The sequence below is a fragment of the Quercus suber genome, unplaced genomic scaffold (genome assembly GCF_002906115.3).
Source record: "Quercus suber isolate HL8 unplaced genomic scaffold, Cork oak 2.0 scaffold_3B, whole genome shotgun sequence".
NCBI classification, from domain to species: Eukaryota; Viridiplantae; Streptophyta; class Magnoliopsida; order Fagales; family Fagaceae; genus Quercus; species Quercus suber.
The window spans coordinates 2040021-2055430 of record NW_027071805.1 but is presented as its reverse complement, the minus strand read 5'-3'; positions in this window follow the sequence as shown (position 1 = coordinate 2055430).

Here is a 15410-nt window from a genome sequence, read left to right as displayed (position 1 = left end):
CGTTAGAAATATTTTGGTAGGGCCTATGCATTTTCTCCGTTGGCCTACCAAAAATTCATCTCTCCAAATTAGAATGAAGACTCTTGTTCTAGCAAAATGACAAAATTGCCCCCAAATTTTAATCATTTTCAAGAATCTCACCTTCCCACCACCCACTTCCCCATGTTTTCCAATGTCTACTACACCTTTGTGTCTTCCTCTCCTTTTTGTATCTCCTCTTCTCTCTCTCAACGGTAATTCATCTCATCATCCTCTTCTTCTTCTTTTCTTGTTTTCTTTACTCTCTCTATATTCTGGATTTTTTTTTGCTGCCCTAGATTTTTTTGTTTCCACCCAGCAACATGTCCAGATATATATATTTATACTGTATATAAGAGGATTTCCTTCTTTGAACTAGATTTTTATGTGGTTTAAAAATACCCTCATTAATTAATGGTAATTTCTCTTTAAAAATATGGTCATAAATGTCAAATAACAAATTTTATTTTGAATTAAAAAGAGAACTCCTAAAATTTAGGATTTTTTTTTCCTTCACATTTATCTTTTTATTCCATAAAATTTAGCATTTTTATTCATTTTTCAGCCGAATAAAAGTAAAACACTCCCAATTTAAAAAATAGAAAATAAAAAAATTAAGAGATCTCCTAAAATTTATCCTTCTTTCCTCTCACTTTCATCTTCTACTTATCTCTAAAATTTATCTTTTTATTTCTTTGAAAAATAAAAAATATATATTTCTAAATTATAATATTTATTAACTTTTATTTTAAAAAAAAAATAGAAGAGCCTCTGAGCATGCATAATACTATAAGTTTATATATATAATGTGTTAATTTATATTATTTAATGAGTACAAATAAATTATTTCCACCATTCCAACCAAAACACACACGAAAGAAAGTTAAATCTTATCTATCCTCCTGTATTTCCATCCTCCCACTTTTCCACTTCTCCAATTAAACGGATCCTAAGACATTCTTTTGTTTGGCTGTAAATATCTCAAGGAAAATCAAATGCTCACCAAATTTAAATTCCCACCAATTTTTTTTAATCAAGAAAAATTTATTGAAAAAACATGATGTATGGTATAAATACCCCATTTTGCAATTGGGTAATCATTCAAGGGCAAAAGGCGTAATTTACCAAAACACTCAAAAAGTAAAAATGTCATTTAAATAGTTTGATAAACACAAATTCCACTACAAATTATAATTGAATTCATGATGATCAAAATGACTTGTCAAACATGACAATCAAACAATCTAAATGATATTTTTGGAATTTCCAATAGACATGTAGAGTTCAAATCCTCTTTGCCTCAACTATTGAATTATAAATTTAAAATAGAAAATTGGGCATAAAGCATATTGGATTTCTTGAATCAATATCACCGAGAAAAAACTCAATAACTAAAATTTTCTCCAAAAGAAAATAAAGTAAAAACATCCTAATTTTAATATTCTGTAAGATCCTGAAAAGGGGTGATGGTGGTTTGAAACCACACATTTTTATTTATTTTTTATTATTTTTTTATGGGAAACGTGTGAATCACTTTATTCAAGTGAAGAAAATTGAACTACATCCTGAGCACACACATGCTCAATAGGGCTAAAGTATCAAGTTAAGGTGAAGTTGTGACTTGGTACCCTATTGTATTAGACTAGATATGGAAGTGACATGTGATCTTTTTTAACACTTATTGTGTCTGCATTATGTTTAGTGCATAAAAGCATTGAATGTTAAGTCAAATTAGTTAGGTCATCCCTTTCCTTTCTATAACCACCCAAAAAAAGAAAAAAGAAAAAAAAAAAATCACGGCATGTAGGAGCACTGTCAAACTGAGCTTGTGTAATACAACAAGTCCTTTATTTTAGCGTAATTAAGAATGGCATACTATTGTTTACAGGTTACTGATCTGATATTATGGATCACACCATTGTATATTCTAGCTCAAATTTAGGGCCCATTTGGAGAGAGAGAGAGAGAGAGAGAGAGAGAGTAGAGAGAGAGAGAGGAGGGGGAATAAGGTAGAATTAGATGAAAATATGCTAATTTTTGGCCAAATCTACTCCATTCTACTCTACTCCCCCTTAATTCATACAAACCATTAAGGTCTTAAAATGCAAAGAGTTATTATTTATAAACTAAGTTTTCCTCCAAAATATGTGATCATTTATAAAATCATCAGAGTTGATGAAATCATAGGATTCACTAAATGTATATTAAAATGCATAGTATAATTCCTACATATATAATTTAAATACTATTGATAGTCATTCTTATATTTTGTTAACTCTTGCAATATTATTATTAGGTAGAAAAGTCATGTAAGATTATTATTACTTCTCAATTTTTGTCATTGTGAAGCTCTTTTTTTTTTTTTTTTTTTTTTTTTTTTTAACGATTCATTAATTCTAGACTCTTTGATTTTTGTACTTAATAACTCACCTGAATGAATAATTATGATGTGGTCCCACATTTGACTCCAAAATTAAGAAATAAAATTTTCTCTAAAATAAATAATTTAAGAGATATACATTAAGATGCATAGTATAATTCTTATATATATAATTTAAATATTATTGATAGTCATTCTAATATATATATATATATATATATTTACTCTTTAAAAAGTCTGGTAATAATATTATTAGGTATTGACCTTTTTTTTTTTTTTTTTTAATGATCATTAATTCTAAACTCTTTGGTTTTTGTACGCAATAACTCACTTGGATGGATATTTATAATGTGGTCCCATATTTGACTCCAAAATTAAGAAATATAACTCTCTAAAAGTAAATAATTTATTACACATGACACAAAATTTGATTTCAATTATAGAATCTAATTGGATTTTCTCTAAATTTTACCTATATATATATATGATTTAGAATCCAATTGGATCTAAACTCTTCAAGTTTTGCACCAAATAATTCGCTTGCTACAAAAATAAAAAAATTAGATGGGACATATGACACAAAATTGAATTTCAATTTATAATTTAATTAAATTTAGACCTTTTGATTTTTGCATCTAACAATTCACTTTACACACAAATTTAAAAATTAGATGATCACGTGATGCAAAATTAGACTCTAATTTAGAATTTAATTGGATTTTCTCTCAACTCCGGCTATTTATATATATATAGATAGATAGATAGATAGATAAGTCATATGACTATTAACTAAGTCATGTAAGTAAAAATTAGGACAAAATTTGGCTACAACTCTACTCAATATCATTTTATTGAATGTGAGTTTTGATAAATTCATCATTAGATTAAAATTTCTTCTTATATCTTTCATATTTGCAAAATTTCCTGAAAATAAAAAAATCAATAGTTATACCATCAATCAAATATTTAAGTTTTATAGTCCAAAATTATGTATAAAAAATAATTTCATGGATCGAATAGTAAATAACATTCGATTAACATGATATTCAATTTTCAAAATATGTAATTATGTTAATTTTTATAGTAGAAGTGTTTTTTTTTTTTTTTTTTGAGAAAATAGTGGGAGTTGTATCTATTGACTTTGTAGCCAGACCATTCCTAAAACTACACAAAGTAATATTTTGAATTGCCATATAGGGAATTAGAGGAACTTTTCTCTAAATTTCAAACCTTTTTTTTTTTTTTTCAAACTGATTTAGAGCAAAATACTGTCCATTATTTTATCACTTATTCTTTTAAGTTAAGCAAAACAGTACCATTCCATATCTTCAAAGTTCAAAGTTAAATAATATTATTTTGGAGGTTATAAAAAAAAATAAAAAAAAATGGAGAGAGGCTTAATTAGAAGGGACAAGTTTAGGTCCATTACCCAGTAGTACCCGTTGAGATGATGACATGTGTCTATTTTTACACACATATCACCATCTGATTGGTCCAGTACACTAGACATAAACCAAGTCCTAATTAGAATACTCTACCAGATATGTTTTTGGTAACTAGATCGATCATCGAAGTGCCCACTCAATACTCACCCACAAAGTGAAGAAATTATAAGATTCATATGGTGGATAAGTGATATGGTCCACCGTTCCACTAAAAAACTTTCACCTGTTTAAAATTGTTAGTTAGAAATTTTTTTTAAATAGAAATTAATTACTGACTCAGTAATTTTAAACAAGTAAAAATTTTTTAGTAGAATAATGAATCACATCACTTGTCCACTAGAAAACTTTATATTTTCTGCCCAAAGTGATAGACAATTAAATAAATCCACAATGGGATACACGTGTAAATAAAGAATTCAGGGCCTTGGAAAATCGAACAATCACAGTCACCCAACACGACCCAGATCGTGAACTCGTGATAATGCCTTAGTTGATGAAGATTTCAAGGTCAACTGAACAGCCAAAGTTCACTGTAACAAATAATAAAAAATACAGCCGAGCAGCCAATAGAACTCAGGAGTTAGGACTCAGGAGCATATTATCATCTCCAATTTCGGCCTCAAAAGGATATTCCATTTTGTCATTTGATTATGACTACGAGGACAGAGTATCAGCTATACCACCTGTCCTCGTAATTAATTTAAGCCAAAACATAAACTTTTAATTTTATNTTTTTTTTTTTTTTTTTTTGAGAAAATAGTGGGAGTTGTATCTATTGACTTTGTAGCCAGACCATTCCTAAAACTACACAAAGTAATATTTTGAATTGCCATATAGGGAATTAGAGGAACTTTTCTCTAAATTTCAAACCTTTTTTTTTTTTTTTCAAACTGATTTAGAGCAAAATACTGTCCATTATTTTATCACTTATTCTTTTAAGTTAAGCAAAACAGTACCATTCCATATCTTCAAAGTTCAAAGTTAAATAATATTATTTTGGAGGTTATAAAAAAAAAAAAAATGGAGAGAGGCTTAATTAGAAGGGTCAAGTTTAGGTCTAGTACTCAGTAGTACCCGTTGAGATGATGACATGTGTCTATTTTTACACACATATCACCATGTGATTGGTCCAGTACACTGGACATAAACCAAGTCCTAATTAGAATACTCTACCAGATATGTTTTTGGTAACTAGATCGATCATCGAAGTGCCCACTCAATACTCACCCACAAAGTGAAGAAATTATAAGATTCACATGGTGGATAAGTGATGTGGTCCACCGTTCCACTAAAAAACTTTCACCTGTTTAAAATTGTTAGATAGAAATTTTTTTTAAACAGAAATTAATTACTGACTCAGTAATTTTAAAGAAGTAAAAATTTTTTAGTGGAATAATGAATCACATCACTTGTCTACTAGAAAATTCTATATTTTCTGCCCAAAGTGATAGACAATTAAATAAATCCACAATGGGATACACGTGTAAATAAAGAATTCAGGGCCTTGGAAAATCGAACAATCACAGTCACCCAACACGACCCAGATCGTGAACTCGTGATAATGCCTTAGTTGATGAAGATTTCAAGGTCAACTGAACAGCCAAAGTTTACTGTAACAAATAATAAAAAATACAGCCGAGCAGCCAATAGAACTCAGGAGTTAGGACTCAGGAGCATATTATCATCTCCAATTTCGGCCTCAAAAGGATATTCCATTTTGTCATTTGATTATGACTACGAGGACAGAGTATCAGCTATACCACCTGTCCTCGTAATTAATTTAAGCCAAAACATAAACTTTTAATTTTATTTTTAGATTTGATACCAATGGAATGGAGGAGATTTAGATTATGGATGTTTTCATTAGAAAAAACATAAAGTACTAGTGTGCAAAAAAAAAACAATATAAAGTTCTAATTAAGTTACAAAATTCTTATTGCCAAAACATAAAGTTTTCTCTAAAGAACTTTATTTAAGAAACATCTTTTTTCTTTTTCTTTTCCAACTAAATTTTTTGCTTTTTTTTTTAATTTTTTTTATACTATAATTGTGCGTTTTTCACTTACAAAATTTCCTTAGATTTGATATTGTTAATTATGTTTTAAAAAATTGAATAAGAAGAAGCTAAATCTACTCCAATTTTAATTTTAATATTTATAAATTGATATAATAATGAGTGTGATTGATGTCACATTAACAATAAAATAAATAATTTATTTTTTCTGTCTAAAAAAAGTTGACACATTAATTTGTAATTTTTTTAATTAGATAATTAGTGTAAGGAGGCGGTTTGGATCCTAAGCCCAAAAGGTAAATAGATTAAGGCTTAAAGAGCCCAGTACAATGGATTTGTAGAGAGTGAGCTAAAAACTAGGCTTCAATGAATGGGACAATGCTCTCAATGGATTTAAGATTGAAGTAAAACAAAGAAAAATAGGCTTTATGCGAAGAAATCCTTCCTCGGCAAAGTCCAAAGAGAGTAGTTCTGGGGTATATTCTTCTTAAACTTGATTACTGTGGGGCCAAAGAATTTGGCTACCCCGGCCCATTTTATACTAAACCCAAGGCCCACGCCGAGGAGGAAGGAATGTCCGAGGACGAACGAAGAAAGCCCAAATTACTGAGGAACATCGCCAAGGACAATGTCCTCGGTCAACCAAGATCATAGAAGGGAAAAGCAGCACGCCATCAAAGGCAGCCTCCTAGAGCATTCCAAAAAGAATGACGAGCATAATGGACCAGCTATGGGGGCATGGTGGAGGAGCAATTCAAGGAAAAACTATCACCTCCGCATTAAATGCCTACAACTAACATCCTAGCCGCATTAACAAGGAAATGATTCCTGAATAGTGCTATCTCGGCTACCGCAACTCACAAAACGCCAGAGAAGGTGTCTAATGGGACAGACACTCAAGTATATGCTTGGATGATCAATAAGTGGAAGGTCAAGATCATTTAAAGAGGACTGTATAATAGGAGAAACCCACCATAGAGAGGGGGCAGAGAAAGAAAGAGAGAAAGCACTATAGCAATCTCAAGAACTCTTGTAACCATTATCATTCAATATATACGAGAGCAAAACTCCTCGGATTGTGCCGAGAACAAACTTTCTTTGATAAACTTGGTTCATTTATGTTTGATCATTATGAAAACCCATTTTAACTGTTATCCATGCACTAAAGCCTAACTCTTTGACCCACTCTCTATAAATTTATTATACGGGGCTCACTAGGCCAAGATCCCATACATTTTGGGCTTGGTCCGAAAATCGTGACCCTATAGTTACAATTTTAGTTCTTTGTGTTACCGTGTTTTTTCTGATTTTCAGATGAAATCCTCCTTTCTCGGAGGATCTCTCACATTATATAGTCTCCTTTTGCTGATCCTGACCCTCCATTTGTTGAATATGGAGGCATCTACTCGAGTGCTTGTCTCATCAGATGCCCTCCCAAGTCTTCTATGAGTTGCGGCAACCAAGACAGCACTGTTCAGATGTCTTCTTCACATAAATGTGGCCAGAGTGTTTATTGAGGTGCATTAAATGGTGGCAGCTACCATCTCTCTAATCACGTCAAAGCTAACTCTCTCTCTAAAGCTCTTCTTATACAGTGTGGTCATTGACGTGGCCATTACCTATCTCTCCAGCCTTACCATCTGAGTGTATGGACTCCTCGGAACTATATGGCCTCCTCAACCTTAGGTATGACATGTGGCATGATTGAATTTTTGTACCATACAATTAGGAAATGTGGGATTTGAACCTAGATATCTACATTGAAAATATAAAAAAATGTCAATTGAACTACAAATTTTTTGAAAATTGGTAATTTTTTTTAATAGTCCAATAATTAGAGAGGAGACTTTTGAATCCTAGATGTCTGGTTCAAACACGGGAGGCATCAGGTACTAATTAAACTATATAAAGGTATAACATCACTCTCTCAAACCAACTTTCTCAAACCAAGTGATGCCATAATGGACAAAAGATTAATCATGATTTTTAAAAAAATTTCACTATAACAGCAATAAAAATAAATAAATAAATAAATAAAGAGGAAAAAAAGACAGAATAAATGAATGCACCATTTGGAAAAAGTTTCTCCAAACAAGTTTGGAGAGAAACCATTCAAACATCTCCTAAATCTTTTTAGTGAATGTGAATTTTAAAAATCTAACTGTTGGATTGCATGTTTTTTATTCTTAATACGCATGTCAAATTTCGTTAAAATCAGATATTATTTACTATTCAATTAATAAACTCATTTTTATACGTAATTTTAAATAATAATAAAAACTTGAAATTTAAACATTTTATTTTTTGTTAATAATATAGCTATTGATCTTTTATTTTCTTGAAATTTTGTGAGTATGAGGAATATAATAAGAACATGTAATTCAACAATTAGACTTTCAAAATTCATATACAATAAAAAGATATAGGAGAAGTTGGAAGAAGTTCTCTTCACACTAATTTAGGAAAAAAAAAAATTTTCCATATAATCCTGACTTCATTGATTTAAAAGTGTGATTTCTACATCAATGAAAGTATTGCATTGGGGTACAAATTAAAATCGATATACGAAAATAACTCATTGCGTTGAACATGAATTTGATTTTTATTACTTTCAAAATCAAATTACTCCGAATCAAAATGTTGTACCTTATATTATTCAATCTGTAATTTACTTTCAATGCATCTACCGTGCAACAAGCATCACTATCTTTCTAGTGAACAAAATCGTTTCTTTGAATTTTCACAATACGCATCACAATGTTTGATTTATTACTTCGAAAGCTTTGAGAATTTTAAGGGAAAAACAATAGAGAAACACGAAATTGAAGTAAGCTTAACAGTGAAAATTAATTATTTTCCTTAAGACGATATTTGCCTCCACTTAGGGGTGTGCAAAAAACCGACGAACCGAAAAAACCCTTCAAACCGACCGAACCGATGCAAAAATTTCGGTTCGGTTCGGTTTCGGTTTTATTATATAGAAAACCGAAAATTTTGGTTCGGTTTTCGATGGCAAATTCTAATACACCGAACCAACCGAACCAAACCGAAATATATTAAATAGTAATTTGTACAAATTATTTCAACAAAGTTCCAGGTGTCCTAGCGGCAAGGACACGCGCTTGTTTTTCAGTCATCCCAGGTTCGACCCTTGGTAATAGCTTTTTTATTTTTCCTCTCTTTATTACCAAAACTACGTCGTTTTGGGGGTTTGCTTTATAACCCTATTTTCAGCACTTGTCTCTCATTTCAAGCCTTCAGCAGCCGTTCTCTTCTCCTCTTTCCCTCTCCAGTCATTCTTTTTCTCCCCATCTGTCTCTTTCTGTCATACTATCAAGCCTCCGTTTCTCTCTCTCTCCATCACGCCGCCGTTTTTCTCTCTCTATCACGCTGCTTGAGTACACTTCTTTGCCGGTACGCTGCTTCATCGTTCTCTCTCTCATTTTTTTTTTTTTTTTGGTTTTGTGTTTGCTACTTTGCTTGGTACTTGATGTTTGGGTGGTGAGAAAATGTGGGAAAGCAAAGGGATTCTGGGTTTGTTAATTTATTTTGGGTATGTTAATATTTTCTGGGTTTCTGCCTTCTGGGTTTGTTAATTTTTTTTCTTTGTTTGCTTTCTTAGAAAATAAGTGATAAGGAAACCGAAAAAAAACCCACTGGTACGCTGCTTCCTGTTATTTTCTGGGTTTGTTTGCTATCTTCGCCGGTAGCAGCTTCGTCGCTCTCCTTTTTTTTTTTTTTTTGGGTTTTGTGTTTGCTACTTTGCTTGGGATTTCTGGGTTTGTTATTTTTTATGGGTTTGTTAATATTTTTTGGGTTGCTGGGTTTGTTAAGTTTTTTTTCTTTGTTTGCTTCTTAGAAAATAAATTATCTGTGGTTTGTTAATTTTTTTTCTTTGTTTGTTTCTTAGAAAATAAATTATCTGTGTGAAAAGTTTTGAGCTTGTGGTTTTTATCGATTTTGAGTGTGATTTTGTATGCTTTAATTTTTGCTTTATCGTTTGAAAGAGTGGTTTTGAAAATCTCAATAACCCTCTCTTTAGAAAACCGAAGACCGACCGAAACCGACTGAAACCGAAATACACCGAACCGATGGTTTTCCAGCCATTTCGGTCAGTTTCGGTTGAGAATTTCACAAACCGAAATATTCGGTTTCGGTTGGCCATACTCATACAACGACCGAAACCGAACCGAACACACCCCTACCTCCACTTGAATGAGTTTCCAAATGGGTTCCAAGCAAATTGCATTTAAGATACAGCTAAGCATTGATTCTTCAAGTAACCATTTTGGAGACTTCTAAGAATTTTCTCTAATGGTATATCATACCATCAAAATCAAAATCTATATGTACTTTAAGAAGTATAAAAAATTTGTAAATAACTAAATATGGATCACTATTTATAAGCAATGAAGAGTTATTTATGAAAAAGGCACACTTGATTTACCAAGAAAAGAAGAAAAATGCACACTTGAAATGTCACTTTCATTGATATAAGCACAGTTTTCAGACCCGGACCGTTCAAAGAACCAGTGAAGAAAGAGGTTTAAGGTTTTTAAGGTTCGACCAAGATCTGACCGTGATGATATCATAATTAATTTTTTAATTAATTAAAATAAAATAAATGTATTAAATTTGTAAATACTAGCAAAATTGACTAAAAATAACTTAAAAATTAAAACAAACTTTCAAATAAATTTTCATGATATTATAAGGTTAACATAAAATAGTACATCATAAGGTTAATAGAAAACAGTACAGCATAAATAAGCATGAAAAAAATTGTATAATAATCCCTCAAGTAGAAATCAATTTGATTAAATAAAAATCACTTTTAAAATAAATTCGTAAATAATAAATTCCTATGCAAAAGGTAATATTCTTAAATCACAAGTTAATTTAGCAATTTAAACAAATTTAGTAATATTTAATACATTGAGAGAAAAGTGATATAGAAGTTTGGAAAGCATAAATCTGTAAATCTAATATATATTTTACAATACTTTTTGTTTTTTTGTTTGATACATGATAAAAATTCTACTCTAGCCTAATCTAAGTGTATATATGTGTGAAGCTCCCTCTTAGAGACTTGAATCCCGGCTCTTGCCCCCCCCCCCCAACACCCCACAAGCATTTATACTTATAGAGTGACCATCACATCAAGGGTGCGCTGTGATAATACTTCTTATTAGTTCACAAGAGGGTTACTTGGTTTGTTGGTCATGCCATTTGCCACAGTGCTTAAGTGGAAGAGGTCTCAGGTTCTACTCCTAGTTGCTGCACTTCTATTTTTAATTTTTTCAAAAAAGGTCCGGCTTACGGGTCACACAATTTTTCGGGTTAAACCCTGGTTCACATGGTTCTCTCAGATTTCTTACCTACTCAGTTCTCATATATAAAAAATCAGTTTCATCAGCAGTTCACGGTTAACCCGATTAGACTAGCTGGTCCAATCCGAGTTTGAAAATCATGGATATAAGCCCTCTCAAACATTCTCTTTGGCTATTACTAGCTATTAGGAACTCAAATGGCTCAAACTCAGCGACCATCAAATGATCTCTTTTGAGACCTTGCTCAAACTCACATGTACCATCTTGTATTCCTGTCAAGTGAGCTTACTTGAAGTTCCAAAATACTTTCTCTATATGTCTATCAGTACTTGCTTGTATTGGTCTCTCACTCGAGTAAGCCTCTAAAACTTAGTTATAATTCTTTTGAACTTTCTTCATTCTTCTATTATTGAAGTAAGGTGACTCACATATTACAAACTATTAGAAATACTAGAAGAATAGTATTGTATTTCTCATTGAATAAAATATACAAGAATGTCTTATATAAGAGGCATAAGAGTGCAATATGAATATGTGTGCTATACAAGTATGTGTGTTAAACAAGACAACTAAAGTGGGCCTAAAACCCAAGTCTCTATACACAAATATCTGTTAACAACTCCCCTCAAACTCAAGGTAGGTGGGAGACCAACTTGAGTTTGTCAACCAAAGCACGAAGACGTCCCTTATGATTTGACTTAGTGAAGATATTTCAAGTGATCTTAAGAGGAAACTGAAATTAACTTGAGAGAATCACAAACAAGATGATAACAGATGAAATGACAATCAATCTCGATGTGTTTTGTCCGTTCATGGAAGATATTATTGAAAGCAATATGAATGACGCTCCAATTATCACAATAAAAAGGAGTGGCAAAGGATGTGGACGCAATGAATTTGTGAGGAGCCATCAAAGCCAAAGGATTTTAGATGTGGTATTAGTAAGGACACGATGTTTTGCTTCAATGCTGGAGCATGTCACAATGGTTTGTTTCTTGCTTCGCCAAGAGATCAAAGAAAAACCAAGAAGAAAACAATAACCAGTGTTTGATCTTCGATTAGTGGGATCTCTTGCCCAATTAGTATCAGAGAATGCATGGAGAACATGAAGAGACTGAGCAGAGTAGTCAAGGCCATGAAAGAGAGTGCCCTTCAAGTATCGAAGAATGTGCAAGACAACAACATGGTGAATCGATCGTGGAGCAGACATAAACTGGCTCACTTGGTGAACAACATAAGAAATTTTTAGGCAAGTGACAATGAGATAAATTAGGCTGCCAACCAATTGTCTGTAAATAGAGGAATTATATAGTGGTGTTCAAGCTAAAGGAGTGAGATGTGCATTAAATTCAACTGAAGTGTCAAAATTTTTTCTATCAATGAGTCTAGCTCAAGACAGAAGTTTAGAAGTATACTTGGTTTGAGAAATGTAAAGTCTATCAGTGGAATGGAAGATTTTAGGAAAAATTACATTTTATCACCCTAAACTATACCTCAGGTTATACTTTGCATCCTAAACTATTTAAATGCATACTTTGCACCTTAAACTATGACATTTATTACACTTTACACCCTGACGTTGGTTTTATTATCTTAAATGAAACTTTCATGTACGTGACATGAACATGTGTTTTGCTTAGGTGGAACAAAGTTAAAAGATAAAAGCACCCCTCTTCACAATCATTTATAAATAAATAAATTTAAAAAAAGAAAAAAGAAAAAAAAGAGAGAGAATCTTCTTTCCTTTAAATTTTTTCAGCTCTCCCTCACACTTACAGGTATAGCCCTTTCCCCAAATCAAAACCTATAAACCTAAATCCCTAAATCAAAAATATTTTTGGCTCCACCACCGCACCACCATTGCGATGAAAGCCCAAAAAGTTAAAGTAGTAGTAAATCAAATTATGTGAGCGACACTATAAAAATTAAACAAGTAGCAGCAGATCAAACATTATTCAACCGTTATTAAATGTTAAAGTAGCCTTACTGCTCCAACATCAAGTTTTGTGAGATATTCATATCTATTAAAGATGTGCTCCTAACCTTAGTTTTTCAAATTGTGGACTAAACAAAAGTTAATTGGCAGTGGATCTTTGGGGTATCAAAAGCATAAACTTTAGTCTTAGATTTGTTGTGTATTGTGTGTATAGCGATCAGTGGTGGAGTGGTGGTGGGCTATGGTGGATGGAGCCAAAGATATTTCTGATTTGGGATTTAAGATTTCAGGGTTTTGATTTGGGGAGAGAGTTGTACCTCTGGTCCTCTACATGTGAGAGGGAGAGCAAGAAAAAAATTAAAGGAAATAAGTTGTACCTCTGGTCCTTTACACATGTGCATATCACATGCATGAAAATTCTATCTAAGATAACAGTAAAACTAACATCAGGGTGCAAAATGTAATAAGTGTCATAATTTAGGGTGCAAAGTGTTTATTTGAATAGTTTATGGTGCAAAGTGTAATTTATGGTAACTTTTAGGGTGGTAAAGTGTAATTTTCCTGTGATTTTAAGACCCAAAGAGTAGCCGAGATACCCAAGATCTTTCATCTCAAACTGCTGACTGAGAAAATCCTTAAGTTCTTGAATATTACTAAGGTTACCGGTTATGATCATGTCATACACATACAGGAGAAGCAAAATAATGGCTTTGTTAGTGTGATGAATAAATAAGGTGAAATCATAAGCACTAGCAGTGTAACCCAAACGAAATATGGTGGAGCTGAACTTAGCAAACCAAGCTCATGGAGCTTGTTTAAGGTCATGAAGTACACGCCAAAGGTGGCAAACCTTGTTCAACGCAATAGAAAAACCATGAGAATGTTGGATATAAACTTCTTCACTTAAATTCTTATTAAGGAAGTTATTTTTCACATCAATCTGAAAAAGATCCCACTTACTACAGCAGCAACGGTTATGATAGGCCACAATTTGAATGACCCCTTGTGATTAAACCAATTAATTAATTAGCCAAGTTATTAATTAATCAATTTATCATACAATTGCTTGGAAGCACAAACAAATCACCAAATAACTAAATATGCAACGGAAAATAAATGACACGGTGATTTGTTTACGAATGGGGAAAAACCTCGCGGCAAAAACCCCACCGGATGATTTTCAGGTCATCACTCCCGAAACTCCACTATTATCAAATCAAGTGGTTACAAGTAAAGGAATCCCAAGTACCTTACCAACCTACAGTTGAACATTTACCCCAATACCCAATTAGACTTGATCTGTAGCGACAGTTCCCATCTTTGATGCACGGCTCCCAAGTACATGACTAACCAATGCGCGGATCCTAGTACGCGACTTCAGAACACCAACTTAAGGAAGAAAGGTTGGTTGCAAAGTTTTTCAGTTCATCCTACACAATGAAGATCAGGAAGATGCTTGGTCACAAAACCCTATGGTGCAAATACACAGCAACTTCTTCAGAGAAGATGAACTAGGTCAAGAACTTCGTCTTTTGATCACAATTTGCTTGAACAGAGATTGCTCAATGAATTTGCAACTTGTGTCACACTTGACAGCTCTTAAAACAATCCTTTTATATGTTTAGGGTTTGGAGAAAAGAAGGCCCAAAAACATATTCACGGATCCTAAGAAAATCAGATCAAAAAATCTGAATTTTTAAATCTCGACAGATAGCAGGTGTCGAGGTAGCTATTGAGAAGGTGTCAAGATTTAATGAAATTGCACTTCAGCTTGCTTTTTCTTGGACAAACTTGATGACTTTAACACTTGACCTTGAAACCTTGTTTCTTGAAGTATTAAAAACACCTAGAACTACCCAATTACAAGTAGAGTGCGTTTTGTCAAAGGATTAGCCAATTTACATAAATAAGTGACATATATTCTTAACAAGTGAAAACACATATGTCCTAACAATCTCTCCCTTTGGCAATCTGTGACAAAACCACAATAAGCAAATGAACATATGAGAGAAGTCATAAATCATTAAACTCATATTCACTTGTTGAATACAATAAAATCTATCCTAACACAAACTCTTGAAAAACTTTGCAAGAAGAGAGTTTATGGCAAGTAGACTTTGACAACCTGTATTTCTGAAACATTTTAAACAAAACTCATCAAGGCATCTTGTGTGAAATAGAAATAATAGATTGCATACAAATATAAAGAACATGTGTATAAAGATAGAGAAGAAAGAACACATGAAGAGAGAGGTGAAAGAACCATACATCCACATATATAAAGAAG